The sequence below is a fragment of the Danio rerio genome, chromosome 4 (genome assembly GCF_052040795.2).
Source record: "Danio rerio strain M-AB ecotype USA chromosome 4, GRCz13ab, whole genome shotgun sequence".
Taxonomy (NCBI): domain Eukaryota; kingdom Metazoa; phylum Chordata; class Actinopteri; order Cypriniformes; family Danionidae; genus Danio; species Danio rerio.
The window spans coordinates 59760748-59775639 of NC_141024.2; the positions used below are offsets into that span (position 1 = coordinate 59760748).

The 14892-nt window shown below is 44.1% G+C and overlaps 2 protein-coding genes and 13 non-coding genes across 16 annotated transcripts in view; 4 read left to right on the forward strand and 11 right to left on the reverse strand.

The window, feature by feature from the left end:
• Positions 1–14892, reverse strand: part of LOC137491106 (uncharacterized) — a 421384-nt gene that overhangs the window by 92249 nt on the left and 314243 nt on the right. The window lies entirely within an intron of this gene.
• The window catches only part of LOC141381800 (uncharacterized), an 887475-nt gene that overhangs the window by 14382 nt on the left and 858201 nt on the right, over positions 1–14892 (forward strand). The gene's annotated exons all lie outside the window — the stretch shown is intronic.
• trnar-acg (transfer RNA arginine (anticodon ACG)) lies at positions 3872–3944 on the reverse strand. Its single transcript has one exon. It is a non-coding gene; the product is annotated as a tRNA-Arg (tRNA).
• trnae-cuc (transfer RNA glutamic acid (anticodon CUC)) lies at positions 4240–4311 on the forward strand. Its single transcript has one exon. It is a non-coding gene; the product is annotated as a tRNA-Glu (tRNA).
• Positions 4397–4483, reverse strand: trnay-gua (transfer RNA tyrosine (anticodon GUA)). The gene is given in 2 exon segments: positions 4397–4432; positions 4447–4483. It is a non-coding gene; the product is annotated as a tRNA-Tyr (tRNA).
• Positions 4572–4643, reverse strand: trnae-uuc (transfer RNA glutamic acid (anticodon UUC)). Its single transcript has one exon. It is a non-coding gene; the product is annotated as a tRNA-Glu (tRNA).
• trnar-acg (transfer RNA arginine (anticodon ACG)) lies at positions 6103–6175 on the reverse strand. Its single transcript has one exon. It is a non-coding gene; the product is annotated as a tRNA-Arg (tRNA).
• Positions 6471–6542, forward strand: trnae-cuc (transfer RNA glutamic acid (anticodon CUC)). Its single transcript has one exon. It is a non-coding gene; the product is annotated as a tRNA-Glu (tRNA).
• On the reverse strand, positions 6628–6714 carry trnay-gua (transfer RNA tyrosine (anticodon GUA)). Its single transcript is given in 2 exon segments — positions 6628–6663; positions 6678–6714. It is a non-coding gene; the product is annotated as a tRNA-Tyr (tRNA).
• Positions 6803–6874, reverse strand: trnae-uuc (transfer RNA glutamic acid (anticodon UUC)). The gene has a single exon. It is a non-coding gene; the product is annotated as a tRNA-Glu (tRNA).
• On the reverse strand, positions 8334–8406 carry trnar-acg (transfer RNA arginine (anticodon ACG)). Its single transcript has one exon. It is a non-coding gene; the product is annotated as a tRNA-Arg (tRNA).
• Positions 8702–8773, forward strand: trnae-cuc (transfer RNA glutamic acid (anticodon CUC)). Its single transcript has one exon. It is a non-coding gene; the product is annotated as a tRNA-Glu (tRNA).
• On the reverse strand, positions 8859–8945 carry trnay-gua (transfer RNA tyrosine (anticodon GUA)). The gene is given in 2 exon segments: positions 8859–8894; positions 8909–8945. It is a non-coding gene; the product is annotated as a tRNA-Tyr (tRNA).
• Positions 9034–9105, reverse strand: trnae-uuc (transfer RNA glutamic acid (anticodon UUC)). The gene has a single exon. It is a non-coding gene; the product is annotated as a tRNA-Glu (tRNA).
• On the reverse strand, positions 11087–11175 carry trnay-gua (transfer RNA tyrosine (anticodon GUA)). Its single transcript is given in 2 exon segments — positions 11087–11124; positions 11139–11175. It is a non-coding gene; the product is annotated as a tRNA-Tyr (tRNA).

The following is a 14892-nucleotide window of genomic DNA, read 5'->3' on the forward strand; positions in this document are numbered from 1 at the left end:
TGATTTTATGGGGAGAAACTATTTTAATTGGAGATTTTAACACGGTTTTTAATAGAACTGATTTAGCGGATGGCATGGTTTTTAGGAATGACACTGGGAGAAAAGAGTTGCAGAAACTAATGGCAGAGCACAAAGTAGTGGACATATGGAGAGTAAGGAATGAAGGAAAAAGAGAATATTCAAGAAGACATTTAGTAGCTGGTAACTTAAAGCAAAGTAGGATTGATTTTATTTTATGCAAGGAAAAACTGGGTGATTTTATAGAGTGTTTATTTTAAAGAAACAGCGCTAAGCGACCACAAGTTTTTATTAATGAAGATTGATTTTAATGAAACCGAAAGAGGAAAAGGGATATGGATTTTAAATACAGAAATTTTAAAAGGAGAACCTTATAGAAAGGCAATAGTGGACTTGATAAATACTGAAATACAAAATGAGATGTATCATGAAGATAAAAGAAGATGGTGGGATAACACAAAATATGAAATTAAAAAGTATACGATTAAAATGAGTAAATCAATACAAAAAGCAAAAGCACATGAAGAAGTAGAGGTTAGAAAGGAATTAAAGGACAGTTTAAATCAAGAAAAAGTAAATATAGAGTGAATACTGCACTGTAAAAAATTGCTGTTAAAAAACGGTCAGATTCTACGGTAAAATAATGTTTTTTCACTAAAACAGTAATATTCTGTTAAAAACAGTGCTTTCTGGGTAACATTTTTGTTTTCGAGAAAGTAACCAACTGCAGAAAACTGTGAGCTAACAGAGTTCAGATTCGATGTTTTGAAGTCTGTGTTTGAAATCACGCTTTGTGTCCTTGTTTACTATTTCATACACTAGTTAACTAATATAGTTCACCTGACAGTTTTAATGAACACTAATGAGTGAATTCAGACACTGATGAACACCTGCTGTTAATAATTACAATTACTGAAGAAAATAAACAAGAAACACAAACAGTGACTTGAGTTACAGCATTAAATAAAATAAAATAAAACAGCTTCAGTCTCAGCAGAGGATCATTAAACAACTCCACAAACAACAGCAGACACACACTTATTACTGACTGATTTGACTTCCATAATATTCTCATTGAGATCCAACAGAAATTAAGGTGTTTTTTGTGTCACCATAATGGAGTGAGGGGCTGGTTTAGTTGGGCTCTTCACCCTTGAACTCATTTAAGAAGACTTTCCATCTGCTTGAATACAGAGTTTACAAAACGCTTGTACTATAGCAATAAAGTTGGGAAGTCAATAAATAGAGAAATCTATTTGTATGAAATTAGTTCTGATAAATGTTTTGGTATAAATCTGGAAGAAGGGCCACATTCAATAGATTTTATGCTTAGTTGCAGGTATTAACTTAATTAATGAGAAGTGGAAACAGAAAAGATATCTCCGTAATTACTTAACAGTTAAGAAATAACATACAAAAACAGTTCAGTTATGACAAATACACACTCAGACCTCATGAATCTGACCTTGTATCTCAACAATGGTAACATCTCAAATGTTTCATGCTGCAATGCATGCTGGGAGTGGCACTGTACAAATATCCCAGTATGCATTGCGGTATAAATAAATGTTGTATAATGGTCTAACAGTTTTCTTTATTTGTGTTTTATTCTGCTGTTGTTTATGTTTAGACTTTCAGTTGCCTGTTTGTGAGTTAAACTGTTAATTTTGTTAAATTTTGTTAAATTTGTTTTCACCATTATTGAGGTTCATATGCTGATTATTGATGTCTCTTTGAGTGCGATTTACACCATAGAGCAGTGTTATTGTCCAAGATATTCTTAAAAACTTCCAGAAATCATTGCCATATAAATACATATAATGTAAAACAATAGATTTAACATTGAATAGGAGCAGTAAGTTTTATTATACTAAATGAGAACAGACTCTGCCATTTAATAGCAACACGAACATCACCAGATCTTATTTAGGTTTTTGGCTGGCTTGCCATAACAAAGGAGCTTTTTAAACAAAGTTCTTAACAATTGCAGCAGCCAAGATATATAAATGATAAAAATGACAGGGCTAAGAGCCCAACTAAAGCAAACTCTGTTCTCCATGATGGTGACGTAAAACTTTCACTTTTTCTCAAGAAGAACTTTAGTAGATGTTATACAAAAATACATGTATTAAGTAATAAGTGAATCTGGTGATGATGTTTGTAGAGTTGTTTAATCATCCGCTGATCATTTAAATGATTTAATCATTTGTTGTTCTTCAGGTTATTTCATTATAAAGCTGTGACTAATGTTTTGTATGTTCTGTTCTTGTTTTTTCCCCTTCACTATTTCTTCATTTATTCATTGTTAATCTTCAATTATCATTTAATTAGTCAGTTAATTAATGAATTTACTTCAGCTTTGCTACATGTTTCTTGAACACTCAGTAGTGTGGACACTTCAATAAAAACTGAAGTATATGCTCTGGGGTTTAAAGGGTTAAAGGTGTGAGAGGTAAAAACACAGTGTAAAAATGTATTTTAACAGTAATATACTGTTAATTTACACAACGGAAGTAGACTGTAAAAAAACAGTATATTGCTGGCAACCACAGCTGCCAGTAGATTACTGTTAAATCAAGGAAAAAACAGTATTTTACTGTAAAACCTGAAGCTAATTTCTTCTGTCTGTCACCGTTGTGGAGGAGAGTAGAGCCAGTGTATGAGTTAAAGATGAACAATGAACTGCTGATGTTATTCTGCATGTTTCTCTATTTAAAGATAGCGGCTGTTTAGTTGCTGATGCAGTCAGAATCTCTCTGGTGATTCCAGATTTACATGTATGTGTGCTGTTGTGAAAAATAAGACATTAGAGTTAAACCGAACTTTTCTAATTAACTAAAATAAGTTATCATTATAAGTATGCTTCTAAGCATATATAGCACATTACCTCATAAACTCATTCAGCAGTTGACCAATTTGAGGCAGTTGCTTTCAGTGAGCAAAATGAGTTCACTTGAGTATTGTGTAAATCAATGTAGTCCATTTATTTTTACAGCAACATACTGTAAAATAACAGTACATTGCTGGCAACTGCAGCTGGCAGTATTTTACTGTTTTTTAACGGGACAATTTTTAACAGTGTAGTATTCAACGTTACTGTAATGGTTATTCATTTAAACCAACTTGTTATAAAAATACTTAGTTTGCAATTGTTGTCCGAATTAATCTGCAACGAAATCTGTTATTACAGTACAAATCTTGAATGATATAAGGGCTCTGATTGGCCATAGCGTTCATTGTAACTCGGAACATGATTGGCTGCCGTAACAAAGAATAGGGTGAATCTTGGTTCCAGCTCGGGACGTGATTGGCCAGCATGACCAAGAATTAAAAAAAATCTTGGTTCCAACTCGGAACGTGATTGGCCGGTGTAACCAAGAATAACCACAACTTACAGGTGACTGTATGCACCACTGGCCCAGTCTGCACTGTGTGGCATATTTGCCGACATATAACAGAGACTGAAACATTGCTCACACTTGTCTGAGGTGGTCATTTTGACTGTAATCTTGTTTTAGGTTGGCACTTTGTTTTTGAATATTGTATGCTTTTCGAATGCGTATCTGTGCTGCAGTAGAACGCCTTAGCCTCACAGCAAACATTTTGGTTTACAAGCTGTCACTGCTGTCTTCCCAGGAGAGTGGCTGTACTGGTTTCTTCTGGAAGTCCTGAGGGATGTACGGGACCAAGACATGAGAGCAATTGGGGCAGCCTTTGAACCCAGGAGAGCACCCCACAGGCTCTGTGCTGGCGGCCCCAGAAACTCAATTCACTCCAGAGTAGAACCGAACAACTCCGGCAGGGGCAAACCGCGACCCCACTGCACTGAGAGCAACGCAAAAAAAATTCTGAACGAGCCAGCCAGGAGTCGAACCTAGAATCTTCTGATCCGTAGTCAGACGCGTTATCCATTGCGCCACTGGCCCAGTCCGCATCAGCAGTGCTCATTAGCGTGGTCCTTGGAAAGAGGACACGGCTCGGTGAACATGGAGTTCCTAAAACGCATGCTGTGCTTTGTTGTCATGGCAAGTTGTGGTGTCGATAGGATGCTCTTACACCGAGCATGTGACAGTCCCTCCCAAGAAGAACTGTGATCCAGGCTCTGAGACTTTCTCTTCTCCGGGAGGAGGTTGCAAACGTTAGTTATTTTTGTCAGAGCAGCTGCAGCACACCTGGGTGGAGGCCCACAGCTAGACTTGAGGCCAACCTTTACGCAGACCTTCCCTGGTGGTCTAGTGGTTAGGATTCGGCGCTCTCACCGCCGCGGCCCGGGTTCGATTCCCGGTCAGGGAACTTCCTTTTCACCTCCATGCTGAACTTTGAGGAGTGGTTAACTCACTTGGCGAAGGCAAGAAAGCGGCTCTGAGCGCAAAAGATGTCCTTCGAGCCGGAGTCGAACCAGCGACCTAAGGATTGCCATCATCCCAACTACAGTCCTCCGCTCTACCAACTGAGCTATCGAAGGCTTACGGGGCAGTTCCACAACCACATCCTATAAGGTAGCTGCAGACCGACCGCTGGCCAAAAAGGACAGAAGCAGAAGCACTCAAGCCTTCCCATACCGGGAGTCGAACCCGAGCCGCCTGGGTGAAAACCAGGAATCCTAACCGCTAGACCATATGGGAACTGCCACACTTGAAACCCAGTCTTGGCACAAACTCCAGTTCATTCTGATCGCTGGCACGTCCCTGCTCCGCTTGCACAAGTGCCACTCATACACTTACGCACTCTCTCATACACAGTTTCTTGGTTTCCGTAAACCGAGAATCTTCTGATCCGTAGTCATAAGCGCTAACCTTTGTGCCACCGTCACTCTGTTCAGCACCTTGTTAGCACTTTGCTTAAAGCAAGGACAAGGCTCTGTCAACCCGGAGTTCCTTCACCACACATTCTGCTTTGTTTTTATGGCAAGAGGTTGTGTGGATGGGATGCTCTTACAGGATTCCTGACAGTCCCTCCATAGAAGACCTGAGATCCAGGGTCGGAGACTCTCTCCTCTCCAAGAGTAGGTTAAAAGCAATGGTTTCTTTTGTGTCTGTGTGTCAGAGCCCTTAGGTGTTGCTGCAGCTCAGAGACCTACAAGTGGAGGAGATTACACTGCAAGTCGGCTGGATGACCTCTAAGTGGTAGGCACTTATACCGCACGTAGGCTGGGTTTGCGATTGATGTAGCTGTAGTAGACATTCATAAAAATAAAAAAAATATATAAACTGCTTACTCTGAGGTTGTGTTTAGGGTTGGGGTAGGAGTAAAATTGAATAAAACACAGCAGGTTACCGTGTGGTTGGGCCTAGGGCTGGGGTAGGTGTGATTTTAATAAACTGCGATAGGTTGTATTCTGTGCCATGTACGAGACATTGAATCAATGAAACCCACATGGAGGTTTGTTACTGTGAGGTTGGGTTAAGAGTTGGGGTAGGTTGGGAGGTTGATAAAACACAGCAGGAAACTGTGAGGTTGGTTTAAGGATTGGGGTAGGTTTGACATTCAAACATAACTGGTTGGACGCAGTGTCTTGTACCAGACATTAAATGAATGAAAACTCCAGGAGGTTTTTACAGCCCACTTGGGGCTGACCAGGTCGTTTGGAGCAGGCTCCGATTTCTATTTATACCTTTCTCTGTCAGGTAACTTCCTTTTCAGTAGTATGAGCGTCTGCACTGTGTGGCATATTTGCCGACGTATAACAGAGACTGAAACATTGCTCACACTTGTCTGAGGTGGTCATTTTGACTGCAATCTTGCTTTAGGTTGGCACTTTGTTTTTGAATATTGTATGCTTTTCGAATGCGTATCTGTGCTGCAGTAGAACGCCTTAGCCTCACAGCAAACATTTTGGTTTACAAGCTGTCACTGCTGTCTTCCCAGGAGAGTGGCTGTACTGGTTTCTTCTGGAAGTCCTGAGGGATGTACGGGACCAAGACATGAGAGCAATTGGGGCAGCCTTTGAACCCAGGAGAGCACCCCACAGGCTCTGTGCTGGCGGCCCCAGAAACTCGATTCACTCCAGAGTAGAACCGAACAACTCCGGCAGGGGCAAACCGCGACCCCACTGCACTGAGAGCAACGCAAAAAAATTCTGAACAAGCCAGCCAGGAGTCGAACCTAGAATCTTCTGATCCGTAGTCAGACGCGTTATCCATTGCGCCACTGGCCCAGTCCGCATCAGCAGTGCTCATTAGCGTGGTCCTTGGAAAGAGGACACCGCTCGGTGAACATGGAGTTCCTAAAACGCATGCTGTGCTTTGTTGTCATGGCAAGTTGTGGTGTCGATAGGATGCTCTTACACCGAGCATGTGACAGTCCCTCCCAAGAAGAACTGTGATCCAGCCTCTGAGACTTTCTCTTCTCTGGGAGGAGGTTGCAAACGTTAGTTATTTTTGTCAGAGCAGCTGCAGCACACCTGGGTGGAGGCCCACAGCTAGACTTGAGGCCAACCTTTACGCAGACCTTCCCTGGTGGTCTAGTGGTTAGGATTCGGCGCTCTCACCGCCGCGGCCCGGGTTCGATTCCCGGTCAGGGAACTTCCTTTTCACCTCCATGCTGAACTTTGAGGAGTGGTTAACTCACTTGGCGAAGGCAAGAAAGCGGCTCTGAGCGCAAAAGATGTCCTTCGAGCCGGAGTCGAACCAGCGACCTAAGGATTGCCATCATCCCACCTACAGTCCTCCGCTCTACCAACTGAGCTATCGAAGGCTTACGGGGCAGTTCCACAACCACATCCTATAAGGTAGCTGCAGACCGACCGCTGGCCAAAAAGGACAGAAGCAAAAGCACTCAAGCCTTCCCATACCGGGAGTCGAACCCGAGCCGCCTGGGTGAAAACCAGGAATCCTAACCGCTAGACCATATGGGAACTGCCACACTTGAAACCCAGTCTTGGCACAAACTCCAGTTCATTCTGATCGCTGGCACGTCCCTGCTCCGCTTGCACAAGTGCCACTCATACACTTACGCACTCTCTCATACACAGTTTCTTGGTTTCCGTAAACCGAGAATCTTCTGATCCGTAGTCATAAGCGCTAACCTTTGTGCCACCGTCACTCTGTTCAGCACCTTGTTAGCACTTTGCTTGAAGCAAGGACAAGGCTCTGTCAACCCGGAGTTCCTTCACCACACATTCTGCTTTGTTTTTATGGCAAGAGGTTGTGTGGATGGGATGCTCTTACAGGATTCCTGACAGTCCCTCCATAGAAGACCTGAGATCCAGGGTCGGAGACTCTCTCCTCTCCAAGAGTAGGTTAAAAGCAATGGTTTCTTTTGTGTCTGTGTGTCAGAGCCCTTAGGTGTTGCTGCAGCTCAGAGACCTACAAGTGGAGGAGATTACACTGCAAGTCGGCTGGATGACCTCTAAGTGGTAGGCACTTATACCGCACGTAGGCTGGGTTTGCGATTGATGTAGCTGTAGTAGACATTCATAAAAATAAAAAAAATATATAAACTGCTTACTCTGAGGTTGTGTTTAGGGTTGGGGTAGGAGTAAAATTGAATAAAACACAGCAGGTTACCGTGTGGTTGGGCCTAGGGCTGGGGTAGGTGTGATTTTAATAAACTGCGATAGGTTGTATTCTGTGCCATGTACGAGACATTGAATCAATGAAACCCACATGGAGGTTTGTTACTGTGAGGTTGGGTTAAGAGTTGGGGTAGGTTGGGAGGTTGATAAAACACAGCAGGAAACTGTGAGGTTGGTTTAAGGATTGGGGTAGGTTTGACATTCAAACATAACTGGTTGGACGCAGTGTCTTGTACCAGACATTAAATGAATGAAAACTCCAGGAGGTTTTTACAGCCCACTTGGGGCTGACCAGGTCGTTTGGAGCAGGCTCCGATTTCTATTTATACCTTTCTCAGTCAGGTAACTTCCTTTTCAGTAGTATGAGCGTCTGCACTGTGTGGCATATTTGCCGACGTATAACAGAGACTGAAACATTGCTCACACTTGTCTGAGGTGGTCATTTTGACTGCAATCTTGTTTTAGGTTGGCACTTTGTTTTTGAATATTGTATGCTTTTCGAATGCGTATCTGTGCTGCAGTAGAACGCCTTAGCCTCACAGCAAACATTTTGGTTTACAAGCTGTCACTGCTGTCTTCCCAGGAGAGTGGCTGTACTGGTTTCTTCTGGAAGTCCTGAGGGATGTACGGGACCAAGACATGAGAGCAATTGGGGCAGCCTTTGAACCCAGGAGAGCACCCCACAGGCTCTGTGCTGGCGGCCCCAGAAACTCGATTCACTCCAGAGTAGAACCGAACAACTCCGGCAGGGGCAAACCGCGACCCCACTGCACTGAGAGCAACGCAAAAAAATTCTGAACGAGCCAGCCAGGAGTCGAACCTAGAATCTTCTGATCCGTAGTCAGACGCGTTATCCATTGCGCCACTGGCCCAGTCCGCATCAGCAGTGCTCATTAGCGTGGTCCTTGGAAAGAGGACACGGCTCGGTGAACATGGAGTTCCTAAAACGCATGCTGTGCTTTGTTGTCATGGCAAGTTGTGGTGTCGATAGGATGCTCTTACACCGAGCATGTGACAGTCCCTCCCAAGAAGAACTGTGATCCAGGCTCTGAGACTTTCTCTTCTCCGGGAGGAGGTTGCAAACGTTAGTTATTTTTGTCAGAGCAGCTGCAGCACACCTGGGTGGAGGCCCACAGCTAGACTTGAGGCCAACCTTTACGCAGACCTTCCCTGGTGGTCTAGTGGTTAGGATTCGGCGCTCTCACCGCCGCGGCCCGGGTTCAATTCCCGGTCAGGGAACTTCCTTTTCACCTCCATGCTGAACTTTGAGGAGTGGTTAACTCACTTGGCGAAGGCAAGAAAGCGGCTCTGAGCGCAAAAGATGTCCTTCGAGCCGGAGTCGAACCAGCGACCTAAGGATTGCCATCACCCCACCTACAGTCCTCCGCTCTACCAACTGAGCTATCGAAGGCTTACGGGGCAGTTCCACAACCACATCCTATAAGGTAGCTGCAGACCGACCGCTGGCCAAAAAGGACAGAAGCAAAAGCACTCAAGCCTTCCCATACCGGGAGTCGAACCCGAACCGCCTGGGTGAAAACCAGGAATCCTAACCGCTAGACCATATGGGAACTGCCACACTTGAAACCCAGTCTTGGCACAAACTCCAGTTCATTCTGATCGCTGGCACGTCCCTGCTCCGCTTGCACAAGTGCCACTCATACACTTACGCACTCTCTCATACACAGTTTCTTGGTTTCCGTAAACCGAGAATCTTCTGATCCGTAGTCATAAGCGCTAACCTTTGTGCCACCGTCACTCTGTTCAGCACCTTGTTAGCACTTTGCTTGAAGCAAGGACAAGGCTCTGTCAACCCGGAGTTCCTTCACCACACATTCTGCTTTGTTTTTATGGCAAGAGGTTGTGTGGATGGGATGCTCTTACAGGATTCCTGACAGTCCCTCCATAGAAGACCTGAGATCCAGGGTCGGAGACTCTCTCCTCTCCAAGAGTAGGTTAAAAGCAATGGTTTCTTTTGTGTCTGTGTGTCAGAGCCCTTAGGTGTTGCTGCAGCTCAGAGACCTACAAGTGGAGGAGATTACACTGCAAGTCGGCTGGATGACCTCTAAGTGGTAGGCACTTATACCGCACGTAGGCTGGGTTTGCGATTGATGTAGCTGTAGTAGACATTCATAAAAATAAAAAAAATATATAAACTGCTTACTCTGAGGTTGTGTTTAGGGTTGGGGTAGGAGTAAAATTGAATAAAACACAGCAGGTTACCGTGTGGTTGGGCCTAGGGCTGGGGTAGGTGTGATTTTAATAAACTGCGATAGGTTGTATTCTGTGCCATGTACGAGACATTGAATCAATGAAACCCACATGGAGGTTTGTTACTGTGAGGTTGGGTTAAGAGTTGGGGTAGGTTGGGAGGTTGATAAAACACAGCAGGAAACTGTGAGGTTGGTTTAAGGATTGGGGTAGGTTTGACATTCAAACATAACTGGTTGGACGCAGTGTCTTGTACCAGACATTAAATGAATGAAAACTCCAGGAGGTTTTTACAGCCCACTTGGGGCTGACCAGGTCGTTTGGAGCAGGCTCCGATTTCTATTTATACCTTTCTCAGTCAGGTAACTTCCTTTTCAGTAGTATGAGCGTCTGCACTGTGTGGCATATTTGCCGACGTATAACAGAGACTGAAACATTGCTCACACTTGTCTGAGGTGGTCATTTTGACTGCAATCTTGTTTTAGGTTGGCACTTTGTTTTTGAATATTGTATGCTTTTCGAATGCGTATCTGTGCTGCAGTAGAACGCCTTAGCCTCACAGCAAACATTTTGGTTTACAAGCTGTCACTGCTGTCTTCCCAGGAGAGTGGCTGTACTGGTTTCTTCTGGAAGTCCTGAGGGATGTACGGGACCAAGAAATGAGAGCGGTTGGGGCAGCCTTTGAACCCAGGAGAGCACCCCACAGGCTCTGTGCTGGCGGCCCCAGAAACTCGATTCACTCCAGAGTAGAACCGAACAACTCCGGCAGGGGCAAACCGCGACCGCACTGCACTGAGAGCAACGCAAAAAAATCCTGAATGAGCCAGCCAGGAGTCAAAGCTAGAATCTTCTGATCCGTAGTCAGACGCGTTATCCATTGCGCCACTGGCCCAGTCCGCATCAGCAGTGCTCATTAGCATGGTCCTTGGAAAGAGGACACGGCTCGGTGAACATGGAGTTCCTAAAAAGCATGCTTTGCTTTGTTGTCATGGCAAGTTGTGGTGTCGATAGGATGCTCTTACACCGAGCATGTGACAGTCCCTCCCAAGAAGAACTGTGATCCAGGCTCTGAGACTTTCTCTTCTCCGGGAGGAGGTTGCAAACGTTAGTTATTTTTGTCAGAGCAGCTGCAGCACACCTGGGTGGAGGCCCACAGCTAGACTTGAGGCCAACCTTTACGCACACTTTCCTGCTGGTCTAGTGGTTAGGATTCGGCGCTCTCACCGCCGCGGCCCGGGTTCGATTCCCGGTCAGGGAACTTCCTTTTCACCTCCATGCTGAACTTTGAGGACTGGTTAACTCACTTGGCGAAGGCAAGAAAGCGGCTCTGAGTGCAAAAGATGTCCTTCGAGCCGGAGTCGAACCAGCGACCTAAGGATTGCCATCATCCCACCTACAGTCCTCCGCTCTACCAACTGAGCTATCGAAGCCTTACGGGGCAGCTCCACAACCACATCCTATAAGGTAGCTGCAGACCGACCACTGGCCAAAAAGGACAGAAGCAAAAGCACTCAAGCCTTCCCATACCGGGAGTCGAACCCGAGCCGCCTGGGTGAAAACCAGGAATCCTAACCGCTAGACCATGTGGGAACTGCCACACTTGAAACCCAGTCTTGGCACAAACTCCAGTTCATTCTGATCGCTGGCACGTCCCTGCTCCGCTTGCACAAGTGCCACTCATACACTTACGCACTCTCTCATACACAGTTTCTTGGTTTCCGTAAACCGAGAATCTTCTGATCCGTAGTCATAAGCGCTAACCTTTGTGCCACCGTCACTCTGTTCAGCACCTTGTTAGCACTTTGCTTGAAGCAAGGACAAGGCTCTGTCAACCCGGAGTTCCTTCACCACACATTCTGCTTTGTTTTTATGGCAAGAGGTTGTGTGGATGGGATGCTCTTACAGGATTCCTGACAGTCCCTCCATAGAAGACCTGAGATCCAGGGTCGGAGACTCTCTCCTCTCCAAGAGTAGGTTAAAAGCAATGGTTTCTTTTGTGTCTGTGTGTCAGAGCCCTTAGGTGTTGCTGCAGCTCAGAGACCTACAAGTGGAGGAGATTACACTGCAAGTCGGCTGGATGACCTCTAAGTGGTAGGCACTTATACCGCACGTAGGCTGGGTTTGCGATTGATGTAGCTGTAGTAGACATTCATAAAAATAAAAAAAATATATAAACTGCTTACTCTGAGGTTGTGTTTAGGGTTGGGGTAGGAGTAAAATTGAATAAAACACAGCAGGTTACCGTGTGGTTGGGCCTAGGGCTGGGGTAAATGTGATTTTAATAAACTGCGATAGGTTGTATTCTGTGCCATGTACGAGACATTGAATCAATGAAACCCACATAGAGGTTTGTTACTGTGAGGTTGGGTTAAGAGTTGGGGTAGGTTGGGAGGTTGATAAAACACAGCAGGAAACTGTGAGGTTGGTTTAAGGATTGGGGTAGGTTTGACATTCAAACATAACTGGTTGGACGCAGTGTCTTGTACCAGACATTAAATGAATGAAAACTCCAGGAGGTTTTTACAGCCCACTTGGGGCTGACCAGGTCGTTTGGAGCAGGCTCCGATTTCTATTTATACCTTTCTCAGTCAGGTAACTTCCTTTTCAGTAGTATGAGCGTCTGCACTGTGTGGCATATTTGCCGACGTATAACAGAGACTGAAACATTGCTCACACTTGTCTGAGGTGGTCATTTTGACTGCAATCTTGTTTTAGGTTGGCACTTTGTTTTTGAATATTGTATGCTTTTCGAATGCGTATCTGTGCTGCAGTAGAACGCCTTAGCCTCACAGCAAACATTTTGGTTTACAAGCTGTCACTGCTGTCTTCCCAGGAGAGTGGCTGTACTGGTTTCTTCTGGAAGTCCTGAGGGATGTACGGGACCAAGACATGAGAGCAGTTGGGGCAGACTTTGATCCCAGGGGAGCACCCCACAGGCTCTGTGCTGGCAGCCCCAGAAACTTGATCCACTCCAAAGTAGAACCAAACAACTCTGGCAGGGGCAAACTGCAACTGCAGTGCACTGACTGAGAGCAATGCAATAAATCCTGATCGAGCCAGCCAAAACTCGAATCTAAAATCTTCTGATCAGTCAGACACGTTATCCATTGCGCCACTGGCACACACTGTTCAAGAAGTGCTCATTAGCATGCTGTTTGGAAAGAGGACATGGACCGGTAAACATGGAGTTCCTTCAACGCATGCTGTGCTTTGTTGTCATGGCAAGTTGTGGTGTCGATAGGATGCTTTTACACAGAGCATGTGACAGTCCCTCCATAGAAGAACTGTGAACCAGGCTCTGAGACTTTCTCTTCTCCAGGAGGAGGTTGCAAACGTTAGAGTTATTTTTGTCAGAGCAGCTGCAGCACACCTGGGTGGAGGCCCACAGCTAGGCTAGAGGGCAACCTTTAGCCAGGCCTTCCCTGGTGGTCTTGTGGTTAGGACTTAGTGCTCTTACCGCTGTGGCCTGGGTTCAATTCCTTGTCAGGGAGCTTCCTTTTCACCTCCATGGTAAACTTCGAGCAGTGCTGCCGATGATCTCTTCACGAAAGCAGCTCTGAATGCAAAAGATGTCCTTCGAGCCGCACTGTAAGACGTAATAAGACACACTCTGGCACAGACATCCAGTCTGCACGCTGGAATACACGCTATTATCTCATGGTTGAGACGCAGCTTCAAAAATTTGTTTCAAACCGGAAGTACAAATTTGCTTGAAATAACGCAAAAACAATCAATTTACACTTTTTAGAGAAATATTTGTGTCCAAATAGTGTTTTTAGCAGTGTGGGACACATATATGACTGTCAACAGCTCAAAAAATGTGTTTTGGAGTTTCGTGACCCTTTAAGGTACAAATGGTAGAGAAAATACAAACATGAAAATCTTACTTTGTTTTTCTTTTAACTAAGTATATTTTTATATGTTTTGTTGTTTTGTCTCAAATTATTTTATTTAGGACACAAATGCCTCAAATGCAGCTTTAACATCATTGGAATAAATTATATTTTAACATATTCAAATGGAAAAGTTAACATATTAAAAAGGAATAATTATTTACAAGGTTACTTTTATATCTGCATTTTTATAAACTAAAGCAGTTTTGTCCCAAACCTTTGAAAAATAGTCCATGTTGTCTTTATATTTTTAGATGCTTCATTTATTACTGATTTTACTTTATGCTTTCAAAATATGTAATTATGCATTTGAAGTGATATTGTGCTATTTTGCTACATAGTAGAAGTGAACTAGTTTTGTTTTGTGTTAAAGCCACAATGGCCCTGCATAAAAGGGCTTTACTGGGACCTTATAGGCACATTTTGTGCCTGGACTCAACTTAGTATTAGTGGGACCTAACTTGTTAATTACTAAATGCCCACAGAGCATGCTCATAGGACATACTTCTGACCCAGATAGTATACCTATACTTCGCCCATTGTGGCTATATACACTACACTTTGTGCGGACTTGCTATGGGCCCACAGTGAACGTCTGTTTTGAGTGGGCCAGCCCACAGTTTGGGCTAGCGACATTGTATATGTTTTTGGTATAGACATGTTAGTTTGGAAATTTGTGCATTAAACATTCAAAACTATTGTATAATAGGCTAAGAGAGACAATAGAAAAGCATATCTTAATTAATATATAAATTGGATCCAATTAAAATATTGTAGAAATTATCCTAAAGGATTTTTATGTATTGTACTTTAAAACAATCCTATAGGAATGGTTGCAAAATATGATCAAAATTCTAATTGAATTCCTTCAAAGAAATCTGATAGAACGCTTCTTTTTTGTCTGTATAATCGTACAAGTTATACTGATTTAGATCAGTAGTCCACAACATGTTCATTAACTGAAAACACAGCTGAATGTGCTACAATTAACATATAAACACCCTAGACAGCACAGCACATCACCACTGCTTTTTCTGTGACAGACATAGGTCTCATCTAGGATTTGAACCCAGGATCTCTCGCACCTTAAGTGAGAATCATAGCACGAGACCAACAAGCCCTGAAGAAGAGTCTTGTTGAAGGCATACAAGAGATACTTGATAGAAATTAGTGACATGGCCCAGTGGCCTAATGGATAAGGCACCAGCCTTCAAAGCTGGGGATTGTGGGTTCAAGTCCCACCTGGGTTGTCTT